General features: G+C 40.1%; 1 protein-coding gene and 1 non-coding gene across 2 annotated transcripts in view; one reads left to right on the forward strand and one right to left on the reverse strand.

The window, feature by feature from the left end:
• The window catches only part of Sbf2 (SET binding factor 2), a 412,779-nt gene that overhangs the window by 98,271 nt on the left and 296,228 nt on the right, over nucleotides 1–18,280 (reverse strand). The window lies entirely within an intron of this gene.
• LOC113456595 lies at nucleotides 15,820–15,924 on the forward strand. The gene has a single exon (XR_003377354.1). It is a non-coding gene; the product is annotated as a U6 spliceosomal RNA (small nuclear RNA).

The following is an 18,280-nucleotide window of genomic DNA, read 5'->3' on the forward strand; positions in this document are numbered from 1 at the left end:
GGGGTAAGGGGAGATGGGGAGAGAAAAGGGAGAAGGGGAGGATGGAGGGAACTTGGGGAAAAAGGATGATTGGGATAAAGGAAGGTTGGATAGGGGACAGCCATGGATCTTAAAGCAGTTATAGTTTGCATTTCTTTAATGGATACAGACGTTGCATACATTCTCAAATGCTTGTTGGTTATTTGTAGTTCTTCTTCTCAGAACTGTCTCAAGTTCGTTAGCCCATTTACCAGTTTATTTACTTGTCTTGGTAATTTTGGCAGTTCTCTCTATTTATTAGACATTAAGCCCCTGTCTCAGGTTAGCTGGCAATGACTTTCCCCAACTCTACAGGCTTCTTTTCATTCTGATAACCATTTTTTATTATGCAAAAGGCTTTACATTTCATTTAATTTCATTTGTGATTTCTTGGGATTATTTCCTAATAGAGTTCTTGCTGAAATCTTGGAGTATTTTTTTAACCTACTTCTTCCTTCAGCATCTTCTAAGTTTCTAAATATTACATTAAAATCTTTGATCCCATTTTGAATTAATTTTTGTGTATGGTGAGAGATGTGATGTTTCATTCTTTGATATATACCTACTCAATTTTCACAGTTAGAGAGGTAATCTCTTTTCAGTTTTTAAATAACCTGGTTGAAAATTATGTGGCTGTAGTTGAAGTTGGTTTACTTCTGGGTCCTCTATTCTATTTTGCTGGTCTATGTGTTTGTTTTGTGCCAGTAACATACTGTTTTTTTGCTACTATGGCTCTGTGGTATATTTTGAGATCAGGTATTGTGATGGCTCCAGCATTGCTCATTCTGCTTATGATTTATTTGGCTGTCCATGGTCTTTTGCGCTTACAAATGAATTTTTGGATTATCTTACTAATTCGGTGAGGGATGTCACTAGAATTTTGACAGCGACTGCATTAAATCTTGTAGACTGCTTTAGCTAATATAACTATTTTTACAATATTTATTCTGTCTTCTTTAATTTCTTTATTCAATGCGTGTCTGTGTCTGTTTGTCTGTCTGTCTGAGTATGGGTATGTGCACATAAGTATAGGTGCCTGTAGAGGCCAGAAGAGGATATTAGATTACCTGAAGCTGGGAGTTATAGGCCATTGTGCGCTGCCTAATGTGGGTGCTGGGACATCATTACTTCGAAACTGGCACTCTACTAATAAGCTGCACTATCAAGCCCAGGAAATCTTTATCATTTACTGACACCATCTTCGGATATGCCTATCTCAGTCCTATCACTGTTGCAGATTTTAGAGATGCACAGAGAATTTGCCAAACTCTAAAAGATTAGTTACATATTTTCAGCCTCGCTTCTAAGATTAAAATTCGAAATCTAATTTTATTAGCTAAAAATATCCACCAAGGGTACAACAAAACAGACCAATTTCTCCCAGGCATTCCAGATGGTTCTGACTTCTTCATTGTAATCCCCCATCATCACAAGTATAGCACTCTGTTGACTGAGGACTCCCCTGCTTTCATTATCCCAATCAATACTCAAAGCCTTGAAAGCAGTTTGTTTTTACATCTCTCAAATCACAGGAAAACCTATCAGTGCCAAAAGGACAACTGTAAAGCTAGAGAAATAAAAAACAAAATGCTTGCACTTCAGACAGAAAGGGAATCTGCTGAGTCACTGAGTGTTTATAATAGTACACAGTTCACTTCCTGCTGCAATAATTTCTTCTGTAACTCAGCAGCTCCCCCACAAATCCCTATCAAGTCTATGACTTCTTAAAAATGTTAACAATGCTGACTACTATAAAGGAAAAAGTGCTGACTAAGCAAAATTAAACTAGAAGAATAGTCTATTTACAAAGTTTGATTTAGGGACAAAGAGTTGATAAATATCTGTGCTTTTGTTATTCATAAAGACAGTCATGAGTTCTACATTTTCCAATTAAAGCATGTAGCAGGTACCTCAAAACTAATTTCTATCCTACGGCCAGAAAACCCACAGCCTAATGAATATAGTAAAGTTCACTGAAAAATCAAAGTATCAGGCAATCAAGTAGTACCAGAGCAGGTACCAGAACTCTTGAGAGACCCTAAGGAGGTGAAAGGGCATAGAAAAATACAGAAAAAATCCCATTGGAACACTTCAGCTCATTCACAAAGATCATTCTCTTCCACTGTGAATCAGGGTCAAAATGCTTTTCGGCACTGTGAAGGGCAATACTCTTTGCTATTGATTATAGAGGAAAAGCTATTTATACAGATAAAGCTATAAAGAAGTATAGGTATTTTTCTTGGGGCTAGAAAGATAATGCATTGGTAGGAAGCTTGCCTAGTATGTGTGGAGTCTTAGGTTTATTTAACAGCACCAAATGCACACAAATGTATTTATATGTGGGTATTTAGTTTGCTTACATGTTCACTGGTGTGAAAGTCAGTATAAATGGGAGACTTTCTGCTTCCTGCTCTAGCTAGAATTACAGATAGTAATTGAGAATACAGACCCACTCCAGGTAGTATAGGATAGTAATTATGAATGCTGGCCTGAGTGTGAAACTTCAACCATGCTCTGTGAGATTAGGAACTGTGTCTCTTCTGTACCTCTGTGATATGCAGTGACTGGTGAAGTAGACATTCAATCTGCAGCAGAATTCCATCCTGTTCTTCATCCCACCAACATTCACTGTGCATTTACTATACATCAGTCACTCCAGCAGGTGTTCTACATGTACCACCTCATCCCACCTTTTCTTATCACTCTCCCAGACATTTGTTTAAGATCTCAGAATAAGCCAGAGTTCAAATCAGATCTGATTCCCATTTTAGAGCTTTTCACTAATGTCTCAGGTACCTTTCTATTGCTGTGGTAAGACACCATGACTCAGAGTTTATTGGGGGCTTGCTTACAGTTTCGGAAGGTTAGTCCATGACCATCATGGCAAGGAGAATGGAAGCAGGCATGGTACTGAAGCAATAGCTGAGAGCTTACATGTTAAGACAATAACCACAAGTTAGAGGATGGGATCCAACAGGAAATTGCATGGTCTTTTGAAACCTCAAAGCCTACTCTCATCAATGACACACTTCATCCAACAAGGCCAAATCTTGTAATCCTTCCAAAACAGTTCCATCCAACTAGGGACCAAGTATTCAAATATATGAAGTTATGGGGGCCATTTTCATTCAAACCACCACGCTTAAAATACACCATAAGATTTTATAGTCAGAATTAAAAGTGAGAGATTGTGAAGCTGACATCATATCAGCTGTAGGTAGTTTACACATTTTACTTTGGTTATTTAGGAGGTTTACAAGAAAAAGTATGTGTGTGACAGACAAGCAGACAGAAAGACAGAGAGATAGAGATAGATAGAGATAGATAGATAGATAGATAGATGATAGATAGATAGATAGATAGATAGATAGATAGATAGATAGATAGATATGCTCCTACCATTATGTAGAAACAAGAGGCTGACTTTGGATATCTTCTTGTGCTATCTTGCTCTACTTTGTATTTTGAGATGGGATATCACACGGAACCTGGAGCTCATTGTTTCCTTTAAATTGTTGATCAGTAACTCCCCAGGATCTGCCTGTCTCTACACCCCCTAGGGCTGGGATGACAGGCACACACCACCAAGCTTGGCTCTTAATGGCTGCTGAGGAGTTGAACGTTGGTCCTTGTGCTTAGAATCAAGCACTTAATGAACCCCTTATCCAGAACTTTTATTTTTTAATTAGTTCAAAAGAAGACATTTTTATATAATGTCCAAATTTATAATTTTCTCCAAACAAACAATATTCTTGCATGGCTACAGCTGCTGGAGCTGAACAGTGGCTGCCCTGCAGATAGGAACCTGCTCTTCCTTAGGCTCGCTTTACTCACTTGCATTCTCTGGTCTCTAGGCATCCAGGATAGCAATTCTTAGTACCTATCTGCATTTCTCCCTAAATTGCCTCATGAATGCTAGTCTTTTGTGCCGGCCTGCTAATGGCCTTTCAATCTCTCAAGCCTCCTTATCTGCACTGCTCTAAGCTCCTGAAAGTTTAGTACTGTATACTCCTTAGAGACTACAGAATAATATTAGTCTAAACTCCTTAACATGGCATTCTAGGCATTCTGTGCTTGACTTCAAACTACCTTTGCCATCACATTTTCCACATTTAATGAGTGAGTAGATTGTGCTTACCTTAAAAGGAGGTATTCAAGTGTCTTGCTTTAGAATTCTGTGTTTTTTTTAAAAAAATGTTTTTAATAATGGCTTGGGTTGCAAGGATGATTTTCAAAGTTAATTCAAAGAAACAGGAATCTACAATTTATTTATAACTTTCTCTCAGAGATATGTGCCCTAGTCTATTTTCTGCTTAAAGAAGCCACTGAAAGTACTGACTATTGACAACAAAAAGAAAACGGGATTGATATTTTTTAAAAAGATTCTTTTATATTTAATATATGTGTGTGTGTGTGTGTGTGTGTGTGTGTGTGTGTGTGTGTTTCCTGAATGTATGCATTTGCACCACGTGTATGCAGGGCCTGCAAAGGTCTGAAGAAGGCACTGGATCCCCTGCAACTGGAGTTGTCTATGAGTTGCTACGTGCATGCTAGGAATGAGCTTAAGGCCTCTTCAAGAGCAGAAAGTACCCTTAATCTGTAAGCCATCACTTCAGTTCCTTGATGATAGTTTTAAGATTATATATACAAATTAAATATGGTAGCATACTGCCTATAATCCAGTATTAGGAGGCTGAAGGAGGAGGATATTGAGTTAAGCCCAGGCTGGACTGTACAGTGAGAGAACCTATCTCAAACCAAACCAAACCAAACCCAAAAATTTGTACACACACAAAAATCATAAAGATAAAAGAACTGATATTTCACTTGTGTGTGTGTAACATAGTAAGTATTCCTAAAACATTTTTCAATATGGAAACTTGTTTTGTTCAATTTTTAAGATCAAGAAAAAAATCTGATGGTAAGTAAAAGATATAAAGAATAGATGCAATGTTTAAGTAAAATAAGATCTGTATTCAGAAACATGTTTTATTGTATAGCACTGGTATCTAAGGACATATTATACTGTAACCATGAACATTTTTTTGCACACGAGAGACGTGGTAATTCTAAAATGTACTATCACATTCTGATGGAGGAAGGTCATTGGTTGATTAAATAAAGAAGCTGCTTGCCCTGATAGGTTAGAACGTAGGTGGGAGGAGTGAACAGAGCAGAACGCTGGGAGGAAGAGGAAGTGAGCTCAGAGACTCAACAGCTCTCCTCTCGGGGGCAGACGCCTCAGAGAGACACGATGCTCCACTCTTGCGGGCAGAGGCGAGAGCTCTGCTCTCTGAGGCACACGCGATGAAGCTCCGACCCAGGATGGACATAGGCTAGAATCTCCCTGGTAAGCCACCTTGTGGGCTACAGCAGATTATTAGAGATGGGCTAGTCCAGGTGAAAGAGTTAGCCTAGAAGAGGCTAGATAGAAATGGCCAAGCAGTGATTAAATGAATAACAGTGTCCGTGTAATTATTTCGGGTAAAGCTAGCCTTGCGGGCAGCGGGGTGCTGGGGACACAGCCCCGCTGCTCCGATTTCAACAACATTCAAGCTTTAAAACACAGAAACAAGAGTCACTAAAACTGAGCATATGGTTGTCTTAGTAACAAGTAACTGCTCATTGTTACACAACGGTGTACCTCCCTCAACCACACAAGTCAGTTATTCTGTAAAATTTAAAGTTTACTAGTTCTAAATAAAGTGATATTGTCTAGATAATTTTCTAAACTCTAATCCTTTCTTAGAACTCAAATTCCACTCCCGTTGTGCTTATTTCTCATGATTACACTTTGGCATCTGTACACGCTGATGTAAGCTTCAGTTAACTCTCTTGGATAGAAAAGACAACAAGTTTTCACTTTGGTCAAATATAATGTCTGCAACTCTTCTTAACTTCCTCCTTATACAAATAACATTTTTTTTAAAAGAAAAACAACAAAGTACAAAAGTTTGCTTTCCCCACAGCCTTCCTTGTAACATAGTATTATCTTTACAAGGTAAAATCTAGTTATCAGATTTCTAACTGGGAAACAAATTACCTAGCAATTAGATAAGGATTCTGGCCCAATACAAACGTCTTGTTGATCTGAGAGACACTCAAAATGCAAAAAACAGATAGAAACGATTTCAGAAAATTCATTCTAAGGCATGCTTGAATAGAAACAAACTATTATTTGCTAATCTTGAAATTTTGAATTGCTATGTGTATTGCTATCTTGTAAAAAAATTCCTTCAAAACTCACAGGTATTGTGAAAAAGCAAATAAAATTAGATTTTAACCCACAAGGAAGAATATTATTAATTGTGACACAATAGTCTGAGTCACAGAAGGTATACAACTACACAATGTTAGCAAAATTTGTAATATCAACTAATTTAGCATGGAACCATTAGTTTCATTATTTGTCCCAGACCTACGATCTTACCTGGCATGACTATTACATCATCTAAGCTTCTACTCTTACTCCTGAGGAGCGAAACAGAATTCAGGTAGCAGCTAGGCAATATACAGACCAGACTCATTTGATAGACAGTACAGTCCCTGTGGGGGAAGTGGCTGTGCTGGCCACAGAACCAAACTGGGACTACCAACCTGGCCAAAGTGGCCGACAGAGGTGGGACATCACAGCCTGTTTTCTCCTTCAGGGTATGGAAATGGTCTCAGAAAAAGTAGTTAATTTTGACAAACTCTGAGAGATTACATAGCTAGCAGATGAAAATCCAACCATATTTTTTTTAAGTCAAGATACCTTTATGTTGGCTTAGCTTAGCAACCTGTACAACAAAATCTCTCTCTGCACTTAGCTCATTCACAGCCAAAAAATTCAAAGAAAACATAATAATATACATAATCCAGACTCTCTGTATCTTCCATCTTTACATGGCTTATTCTTTTACTCTATTACCTTTTAATATTTAATTATCTTTACTCCTTTAACCTATGACTTTGTGTTCTCTTTCTTCTCTCTCATAAACTCAAGTAGAGTTATCCAACACTGTGACCCATTCAGAGATCTTCTTTTGTCTGAGTCTATCTAGTTGTATATCTATGATCATTTTCTAACCAGGAATGCTTTTAAAATGGTAAACAGTCCAGCTGGCCTGGGTCTGAAAAAGCATGGGATAAAACCGGACTAGCTGAACATAGCGGACAATGAGGAATACTGAGAACTCAAGAACAATGGCAGTGGGTTTTTGATCCTACTACACGTACTGGCTTTGGGGGAGCCTAGGCAGTTTGGATGCTCACCTTACTAGACCTGGATACAGGGGAGCGGTCCTTGGGCTTCCCACAGGTCAGGGAACCCATTGCTCTTTGAGCTGATGAGGGATGGGGACTTGATCGGGGGAGGGGGAGGAAATGGGAGGCGGTGGCGGGGAGGAGGCAGAAATCCTTAATAAATAAATAAAATTAAAAAATAAAAAAAATAAAATTAGACATGAAGAAAAAAAAAAGAACAGGGCTAAGCAGGGCTTCTCAGCAGCAGCATTTTGTCAGTTGGGCTCTGTTTGCTAGAGACAAGCAGAAGCATGATTCCTTTAAGAGGCTTCTTGACTCAGCCTTAGCAGTAAAAATTGCATGACTTCATAAAGGAACAGCCATATTTTTAAATCGGTTACAAGAGACCATGGTCCAATATACCAGGCTAGATCCAGCCTCCCCAGCAGAAGCCACGGTCTTGGCTACCCACTTTATTTTTCAGTCAGCACCAGATATTAGGAAAAAGTTACGAAAGGCTGAGGAGGGTCCCTAAACCCCTATACGGGAATTGGTGAAAATGGCCTTTAAAGTTTTTAATGCCCGAGAAGAATCAGCTGAGTCTTCCTGACAGACAAGGCTATATAACAGGCAACTACCCTACAGGCTTTATCAGCTGTCCTAAGGTCGCAGGAAGTGGGACAAGGGAAGCCAACCACAAGGCTCTATCCTGATGGAGCCCAGCCTAAGTCAACCTCACAGGCAAGCTGTTTCAAGTGTGGCCTAAATGTGGCACGATATTGCACTATACCTACTCCAAGGTTATACCCTATCTGCCATCAGCCTGGACACTGGAAATCACAATGCCCCCGTGTGGGCTTGTCCTCTATGCCATGCCATGGAGGTCTGGCCTCACCAACATTGGCAAGTGAAACTGTGCCAGACTTCAAACTTCTCAGCCTTGCAGAGGATTGACACTGCCCGACGTGGTATATCCGTAACCCTATCCGAGCCTTAGGTAAAGCTGCAGGTAGCAGGTAAGTCCATTACTTTTATATTAGACATGGGAGCTACTTATTCTGTTTTAATATCTCACTCGGGCCTTATATTATGGGGTAGACTGGACCCATTCCTCCCCACTTAAAGATTTGTCACTGCCCTGCATTCTTGCAGGACATTTTTTTTTCTCATTCTTTCTTAGTGATACCTGCTTGCCCAGCACCTTTACTGGGTCAAGAAATCCTTAGTCGCTTCCTCAAAGCTTTGTTCTTGGAGCCCCTTTTTGACCCCACCCATCTCCAAGATTCTATTTTACAGGTTCACTCCTCTTGCCAGACCCATACCCAAGCCAACCCACAAGGAGATCTCCACATACGTCAGTCTCTACACTAGCTTCGTAGATACCAACTGGGCAAAGATTGGCAGGTTGATTTCACTCATATGCCCACTCATAAAAAACTCGGTTATCTCTTAACACTTGTGGACACGTTTACAGGATGGATAGAAGTGTTTCCGGTCTCCAGGGAAATAGCAGACATGGTGGCGCAGGTACTCCTGGACCACATCATCCCTCAGTTTGGTGTTTCACCAACCATCCAGATGGACAACAGACTATCAAACAACAACTAACCAAGCTCTCCGTTGAACTCAGGTTATCTCGGCCCTCCCTTCTCCCCATTGCCCTTACTCGCCTCAGGGCCAACTCATGTTCTCCTATGGGCCTGAGACCTTTTGAGCTGCTTTATGGTAGGTCCCTTTTCCTTAACCATCACCTCCCAGTCCAAACACCTCCACTGGTGGGGTACCTACCCTACCCCTCCCTTTTAGGCCTTTTTCATTCACCAGTTATCTCCCTGCTCCCATTCCAGTGGACCCTAATGCCCCCAAACCTGCCCCGCTCTCCCCAGGGGACAGAGTACTCCTCAAACAGTTAACTCCTAGGTCTTTCAAACCTCGATGGACAGGACCTCACATGGTAATCCTTATCACCCTTTCGGCTGCCGAGCTCCTGGGACACCCATTTTGGTACCATTTCTCCAGGCTCAAGCGGGCACCTACTCAGGACACTTGGTCTGTCCAGCAGACAGGACCTTCCACCCTCTAGTTTTCCAGGATGCCAAAATGAAGGGTCTACCTGCTCCTCATCCTGGCACACTCATCTTTGGTGATAACAGTATTTTTTTCCTAGACACCTGCCTTCTCACTTCCCCCAAGGAACAAATGCCTGACATCTCCAGGATGACAGTATATGGGATGCCTTTCCAGCCACACCTCTTGCTGAGCGTGGACCCATAAACACCTAGCTCTCCCCCTCCCCACATCGTCCTATTCCAGAAGGAAGTAGCCAGACTTGAATCAAAGCTCCCTTTTCCTAAGAGAGCCTAGATGTTAGTCAACAAATCACCTCAGCTTTCTGTTATCCCTTATAAAAACATCTGGAATGTAGGCCCCTGTCTCTGGCCTCCATCTTTGGAAGCCCCATCCCTGTGCCTGCCAAGTTTTGACCCTACTTGCCTGAGGAGCCCAACAAAATCTTGACCACGCCCTCAGTCTATTTAAACTGATTCCCTGAAAAGTTTCCTGGTGGTCTCTTTCTTCCCCCAACCCAGTGGTTGCATTTGTGGCCTCCAGGTTCCCCCTTGGGGCTACCTGAGAGCACAGGAATCCCCTTAAACCTGGATATTTCTTAATTTGGTTTGTTGTGATTTGGCTTGATTGGGATTTTTGTGTCAGCAGAGAGCTTGCGTTAGGAAAAATTCCTAACAGTTAGAAAGTACTCTGCAAGGACAGACTCCATCTTCTCCATGACCTTCTACTGGGTACCCTCTCCCCCATTTCCTGTTATCTCAGATTTAGGAAGGAGACAGCACTGTTCTTAACCATTCTTACTATCAAACAATTCTTCAATCTGCCACAGTTTTCTAAAAAGAAAATAAAGAGTAAATCAAATTCTATGCTACTGTGTAATAAAGTAGTATCTGACTTTGGCCCATAATTGTACTCCCTTTTTCAATATTTTCAGTTAATTTTTAATAATTAATTTTTAATTTTTAATGTTTAATTTTTAAACATATTAAAAGTTGATCAAATTAGTAACTTTGACTGTTCCTCCAAGAAGGCATTGTGTAGCCTGCTTGACCTTCCCACCCCTTTCCCACAATGAGGATCTTGTGTGCAGTCTCATAATTTGGCGTTCTTCCCATTTTGTTCTACAGTTTTCCAAGTTTCTAGCCTGTTGTATTCATTTCTCTTCTGTCTTAGGTACCTCTGTAGAAGTCTTTCAAGCTTATAATTTAAATTAGATCTATCTCTGAAGTTAAAAATATGCAAGTTCTTATTTTTTTTCTCTACAGGTCCACAAAGTACAAGCTACAAATTGGCAGCTTATACTTACTTTGTTTTTAATTTTATTATTAATAATCAATTAAAAAATCCCTAGCAGTAGATTTTCTTTTGAGATAAGGTCTTGTTCAAATTTTTTTTCAGAATGGGCAATAACTACCTACATTTCTTGAGTGCTGTAAATGCAAGCATGAACAACTGTACTGACTGGTTGATTATCAACACAAGCTGGATGATGTACAGGGAGAGGTATTCTCAATCGAGAAAACGCCTCCAAATGATTTGCCTGTATGCAAGTGTTGTGGGAACTCCTTTAGCCAATAGCCTTTAAGATACTGGCCCACTTTGGGCGTGGCCTCATATACTATAAATGCAGATGAAAAGTGTGCATGGCTCTCTTTGCTGCTAGATTCAGTTCCAGCTCCCAGCATATGTAGGGGATTGCAGATTTCTACCCTTTCTGTAAGTTTATCCCCCAAGAAATAAGCCTTTGTTATACTCCATTAAGGGCTACTATGGAACTCATTGGTATGCCAACAGAATGGTGCCCATGTAGCCTGAGTCCATGACATTGCTAGGCCTTGCCCAGACCCTCAAAGCCTCCTCTAACCCCACGCAGCTGAACTACCCTTCTGTGTAAGGCTTGGCTTGGTTGGCCCACTGCAGTGATTTGGCAATTTCCCGCTGGCCTGTGACCACCTGCATGGCTTGATCTACTAAGTGGTTGAGTTACCATGGCTTCCTGGTACAACTCCTCTGTGGCTTCTCTGGCTTATGTGTCTCACTTCTGCTACCCACACTTAGATCTGTGTATTCAGCTGCTGCCAGACCTGCTCTGATCAGACTGAGCTCTGACCCAGGGAGCACTAACCCTTGGAATTCTCCTGTATTTGTTGTTAAAAAGAAATCTGGAAAATGGAGAATGGTGAAAGATCTGTAAACAAAGTAATTCAACCAATGGGCCCTCTACAATCTGGAATTCTCTTGCCTTCCCTATTGCCTAAAGGATGACCTCTTATAGTTTTTGATTTAAAAGATCATTTCTTCACTATACCTTTGCAAGTAAAAGACAGAGAAAAATTTTCCTTCACAGTGCCTATGTATAACAATTTTCAGTCTATTAAAAGATATGAATGGAGGATTTTCCCACAAGGAATGTTAAATATCCCCATCCTGTGGCAATATTTTGTAAGTCAGTCATTGGAAATACCACATAAGCAATTTCCTGAATCTATAGTTTACTATTACATGGACAACATTTTGCTATCAGATTCAAATGTAGATACTTTAGAAAGAATGTTTGAAGAACTAAAGAAAGTTTTGTCCTACTGCACGTACTAGCTTTGGGGGAGCCTAGGCAGTTTGGATGCTCACCTTACTAAACCTGGATGGAGATGGGCCATCCTTGGGCTTCCCACAGGTCAGGGAACCCTGATTGCTCTTTGAGCTGATGAGGGAGAGGGACTTGATCAGGGGAGGGGGAGGGAAATGGGTGGCGGTGGCGGGGAGGAGGCAGAAATCCTTAATAAATTAATAAATTTAAAAAAAATTAAAAAAATTAAAAAAAGAAAGTTTTGCATAGTTGGGGACTACAAGTTGCTCCTGAAAAAATTCAAAGGAGATTCTACCAATTTTCTAGGTTTATTAAATAGGTTTACAGAAAATTAGAACAAAAAGTGCAAATTAGGAGCGATCAATTGCAGACTCTTAGTAACTTCCAATGAGAAATTAAGACATAATCCAAATTAATAAAATAAGAGCATTAATTAAAATAAATAAATTAAAGGGGAGGAGGCGGAAAATTTTTTTTGCAACTAAAAAAAATAAAAAAATAAATTAAAGAAAATTAAAAATTCTGTTAATCACTCACTAGAAAACACAATAATAGGTATTTTGATAATCTGATATAAATTACTCCAGTTTAAATAGGGATCAGAAACTAACCTTCATAAAAAATGGTAGTTCCAAATTAATTATAATTTATAGTTTCTCAGGAGCACTAGGAGAAACAACAGATCTTTAGAACTTGAAGGAGAAAATGAGGGGAGGTTGTGATAAAAGAGAAGAGAGGTGTTGAATTGCCCTAATCAATGTCCTTGCTAGGGTTATCACTGCTGTGATAAAACACCATGACCAAAGCAACTAGGGGAAGAAAGGGTTTATTTGACTTATACTTCAGCATCACAGTTCATCAACAAAGGAAGTCAGGACAGGAAATCAAATAGGGCAGAAACTTGGAGGAAGGAGCTGATGCAGAGGCCATGGAGGGGAGCTGCTTACTAGCTTGCTCCCTATGGTGTGCTCAGCCTGCTTTCTTATAGGCCCAGGACCACCAGTTCAGGAAGGGCACCACCCACAATGGGCTGGGCCCTCCCCGTTAAATCACTAATTGAGAAAATGCCCTATAGCCTTGCCTATAGCTGGAACATGAGGAGACATTTTCTCAGCTGAGGCCCTCTTCTTTCAGATGATTTTAGCTTGTGTCAAGTTGACATAAAACCAGTCAGTACAAACAAGGAGAAAATAAAGGAGGAAATAAAAGTGAGAACTAAATTTTTAGCTATTATGTCTGGAGTGCCAGAAGTATATTTGCTGTAATAAACATAAACTGTGTATAGGTCAAGCCAGATTCAGTGAGTATTGGTGTCTGTTCTCACTCTCAAACCTTCTGCTAACTCATTTTAAAAATATTTGATTTCATAGCAAAACATGATGTAAGACCTTTTATCACACTCTCCTCCTGATTATGGGGGAGGATATCCTTTGAGATCTGTTATATGGAATGAAATATATGTAGACTAATTCTTTTCCTATTTTGTAGTCTCTTACCAATTAAAATTAATGACTGATGAAATGTTTATAATACTGTAGAATTTTTCTCTTAGAAACAATCTTAATACTATGTAAGGTTTATTTGAATTTCACCAGAATTGCTTATTGACTATAATTTTACAGTAGGGCAATTATATCCATATTACCCAGGGCAAGGTCAGTACTCAGCAGAAATATAGAAAGTATTTTATGATCTTTTGAGCATTTTGTATGCTTGTTATTAAAAATATAAGAGATTTATAAATAATATTATATAACAGTTATGGACCTTGTTCAAAGCTTGATCAATTTTCCTTTCTGGACATGACCATGAAAATGACTGGGTGAGTGTGGGGCTAAGAGTGATGCCAATTCAACATCTCCAGGCAAAACTCTCAAAAGATTCTCAGAAGTATGCCTGCACAAACTGTGACATATTTGTAAAACATTATTAAGAATTAAAACCAACACCTGAGCTTTGGAATCACACACAAAAGAGTTTAAATCCTTTCATGGGTGGAGAGTCCTTCTGAACCGTATACTCTTTGTGTCAAATTAGGAATAATACTTCATTAAATACCAGCTCTCATTCCCATTACCTCCCTCTGAGCCTACTAGCTACATTATTCTATCAGGTAAATAGAATTTTACAGTCTTTGACACAAAAACCAGAAAACAGATTTTAGTTTTTTTTGCGAGGTGGGGATATGGGATAGAATTACTGCTAAGAGCTTGGCACTAGCAGTAAGGCCACCTTTTTAAGAGAGCACAGGAAATTATGTGGCATTCTATGCTTTCATGGTCACTTTCTGCTTCTCAGGCTGACAGAAGCTTTTCACTAAAGGCCTTACATCTGGTCCTCGACAGGCTTTCCTATTACACTACTAGTTTACTACTACTAGGCTCTTGTGCCTTGAAAAGAAAATAACATTTATACCAAAAACATTTATTTTAGTTGTGCATGTTTAAAGGATGTATATTCCTAAGTTAAAATTTAGGAAGAAATTAAAGACCTGCAAAATTACGATAAAATTTGTCTCCAAACTGAGAAATCATGACCTTTGTACCATATACATATATTTATTAAATGGGGATTAGCTCAATTCTGCATTGAATACAGAATTAGCTGAAATAAAACATAAAGCTTAAGCATTCTGAATATAGATGGTGCATCCTTTTCTACTCCTGGTCTGTCTATCTTGCTATGAGTCCAGGTCTCAAACTGATGAGCCTCCTAACCTCAGCTTTTGGTAGCCACTATAGGTATGTGTTGAAAGAATTCTTATTTCAAAATTAAAAGATGTAAAGATAATGATTCATAGCATGGATGAGACTCAGAACCATTATGCTTGGTGAAGAAGTGAGACACAGAAGAACATATATTGAAAAGCTGGGAAAATGACTCAGTTGATAAAGCACTTGCTGTACAAGCATAAGGACCTGAGCTGAGATACCTGGAGCTTGCTGGCTAGTTAGTCAAGCCAAATGTGTCATTTCCAGATTCAGTGAGACCCAGTCTCAAAAATAAAATGGAGAGTGACTGACGAAGATACCTGTCATTGTCATTTCATCTCAACATCCGAGCACACACATATGCACACACACCCATGTGCACACACACATACATGAACACATATTAAAGTAAATAAATAAAATAAGAACAAAAATAATAATAAAGGAAGGAGGGAGAGCAAACTGTGCTCAGGATGTAATATATGAGAGAAGAATAAAAAAAGAATATATATTGTATGATTTTACTCATGTGAAATGCCTCCAAAGGAAGACTCAAGAGAAAGTAGATTCATTGCTGTTTGGGACATGAGGTTTCTTGTTGGGGTGACAGCACTGTCCTAACACTAGATGGTAGCTAGCAGGCTGTCCTCTGCCCTGATTATACAGTATATAAAGAGCACCAAGTTCACTGTTCAAGGAGTTAACTACCAGAGGCTGGGCACTCTGAACTCATTAGGATAACAATCACCATGTGTACTGTACAATCACAAGATACAAAATGACAGATAACTTATTTATGCTAATAAAACATTGCCATTTATAAAAGTATCAAATTAAATCAGGGCACAGAGACACACTGTGCAGTATCAAAAACAGCAGGAAAGGTCACTGATGGACTCAACCCTTCACCTGACACATGAGAAGAGGGACATCCCCAGTGTACACCAAAGAGGTCTGTGTGCCATGCCAGTTGTAGGTGTATTTCTGCATAATTTTACAGTTCTTTAATTTCCTGCTAAATTTTTTATTTTGGCTTATACATTCTAAAATAATATACAACTCACAACTAAACAAAACCATTATGGCCTCTGGCTTGGAGATCACAAAGTGATGAGCCCATCTCTGTTCCTATGCTTTTAATTAAAAAAAAAAAAAAAAGAAAAAGGACTGACAAACTGCCAATATGTGCTGTCAATAATGACATTCCTCCTTGTGCTCGCTTTGGTAGCACATATACTAAAATTGGAACGATACAGAAGATTAGCATGGCTCCTGTGCAAGGATGACACGCAAATTCGTGAAGCATTCCATATTTTTTGATCCTAGAGAAGCTAAATAAGAAGGTGAACCCAAAGGAAAACATATAGTCATCTGTCTGGATATGGGAAGTAGACAAGATTGCCGGCAAAAACTGGGAACTTGGGGGTGAGGTGCGATGGGGCTAAGGGGAAATGGGGTGAGGAACGTGAGAAGGGGAGGATGGGGGGAGCTTGGGGGAATGGGATGGTTGGGATAAAGGAAGGGTGGATATGGAAGCAGAGAAGTATATCCTAATTAAGGAAGCCATCTTAGGGTTGGCAAGAGACTTGACTCTAGAGGGGCTCGCAGGTGTCCAGGGAGAGGTCCCCAGATAGAACCTTGGGCAACTGAGGATAGGGAACCTGAAATGACCATATCCTATAGCCATACTGATGAATATCTTGCATATCACCTTAGAACCTTCATCTGGCGATGGATGGAGATAGAGACAGAGACCTACATTGGAGCACCGGACTGAGCTCCCAAGGTCCAAATGAGGAGCAGAAGGAGGGAGAACATGAGCAAGGAAGTCAGGACCAAGAGGGATGCACCCACCCAAGGAGACAGTGGAGCTGATCTATTGGGAGCTCACCAAGGCCAGCGGGACTGGGAATGAATAAGCATGGGATGAAACCGGACTCTCTGAACATGGCGGACAACGAAGGCTGATGAGAAGCCAAGGACAATGGCACTGGGTTTTGACCCTACTGCATGAACTGGCTTTGTGGGAGCCTAGTCTGTTTGTATGCTCACCTTCCTGGACCTGGATAGAAGGGGGAGGACCTTGGACTTCCCACAGGGCAGGGAATCCGGAGTGCTCTTCAGACTCGAGAGGGAGGGGGAATGGAGTAGAGGGAGGGGAGTGGGGTGAGGGGAGAGGAGTGGGAGAAGGGGGAGGGAAATGGGAAACGGGGAGGAGGCGGAAATTTTTTTCAACAAAAATAAATAAATAAATAAAAATAATGACATTCTTCCTTAAGAAAGCAACTGGAGAATAGCAAGAAACTGGGAAAAAAAAGAGAGATTTTATACTTTTTTTTTAATAACATTTGAACTTTATTTAAATTATTTTTTACATTTATTTATTTGGTTGGTGTGTATGCATGTGTGTCTGTACATGTGTGTAAGGGTGCATGTATAGAGGTCAAATGACAATCACAGGAGCTGGCTCTGTCTTTTTATCATGTAGGTGCCAGGGATTGGACTCAGGTCATTAGACTTGGTGGCAACTGCCTTTATAATTTCACAAGCTCCCCCCCCCATTTCAATGTTCTAAACAGGTATATATGCTATATTTATTTGATAAAATGCCAATGGTTTGGTTGCATTGTGGATGAGACTAATTTTTTTTTTAAAATTACTGTTATATTAGCCAGACTATCAAGTTAAGTTTCTTAAGGCCATCTAACATACTATCAATGGCACAGCTTCATACATTGCCTAGTATAGTAATTTTATATGTTAAGATGGCTTGATAAAGTTTTTTTAGGAGTAAATTTTTAAAAAATGATTACTTTCTTTCTATTTTATGTGCATTGGTATTTTACCTGCATGCATGTCTGTGTAAGGGTGTCAGATCCCCAAGAACTGAAGTTACAGACAGTTGTGAGCCACCATGTGGGTGCTGGAAATTGAGCCTAAGTCCTATGGAAGAATACCCAGTAGTCTTAACTGCTGAACCATCTCTCTAGCCCCCAATAAAGTTTTATTACATCAAGTAAAAAAAAAAAAGAGAACTTATACAACTATTTTAAAATAGGAATTAACTAACTACTTTTTGATTGAAATTAGTGTGCCACAAGATAAAATCCATAACTAGCAACATTACAGGGCTGAAACCCTGTGGACGGACAAGTCAAAGGCCATGGGGAGAATCTGCTACTATAATTCTACTAAACGGACACAGTATTAAACAGACTCCTAATGACTTATTATTGTACTCATAAATCAATGTATCTCTCAATCTTCATCTGAGAAGCTTCTTGCAGGAGATGGGTCGTTACTAGTCAAGGTGCAGAAAATAGGAGACTGCATATATACAGCACCACCCCAAGACTCAGGAATCATTGTGGCAAAGGGGGCAAAAAGAATCAGAGAGTCAGAGGCACTGGATGACTACAAGAAAAGCAGTGCTTTTTGGACACAGCAGGGCTGTTGAACTCACAGCAGTTGTGAGAGCAGGAACAAGACCTGTGCAAGGCCAAACCAGTCCAAATCCCAGCATGAAAATAAAGTTGGGGACAGGGCGGCGAGACGCAGCCGGAGGACGCCTATCACGGCCAGCGGGGACCGGCTGGGACCAGAGCGACTGCAGAGGACACAGGCTGCTGGCGGTGGGAACCATCCCAGCAGCAGAAGCAGGCTGCAGGGACCG

Source organism: Microtus ochrogaster, chromosome 8 (assembly GCF_000317375.1).
Source record: "Microtus ochrogaster isolate Prairie Vole_2 chromosome 8, MicOch1.0, whole genome shotgun sequence".
Classification (NCBI taxonomy): domain Eukaryota; kingdom Metazoa; phylum Chordata; class Mammalia; order Rodentia; family Cricetidae; genus Microtus; species Microtus ochrogaster.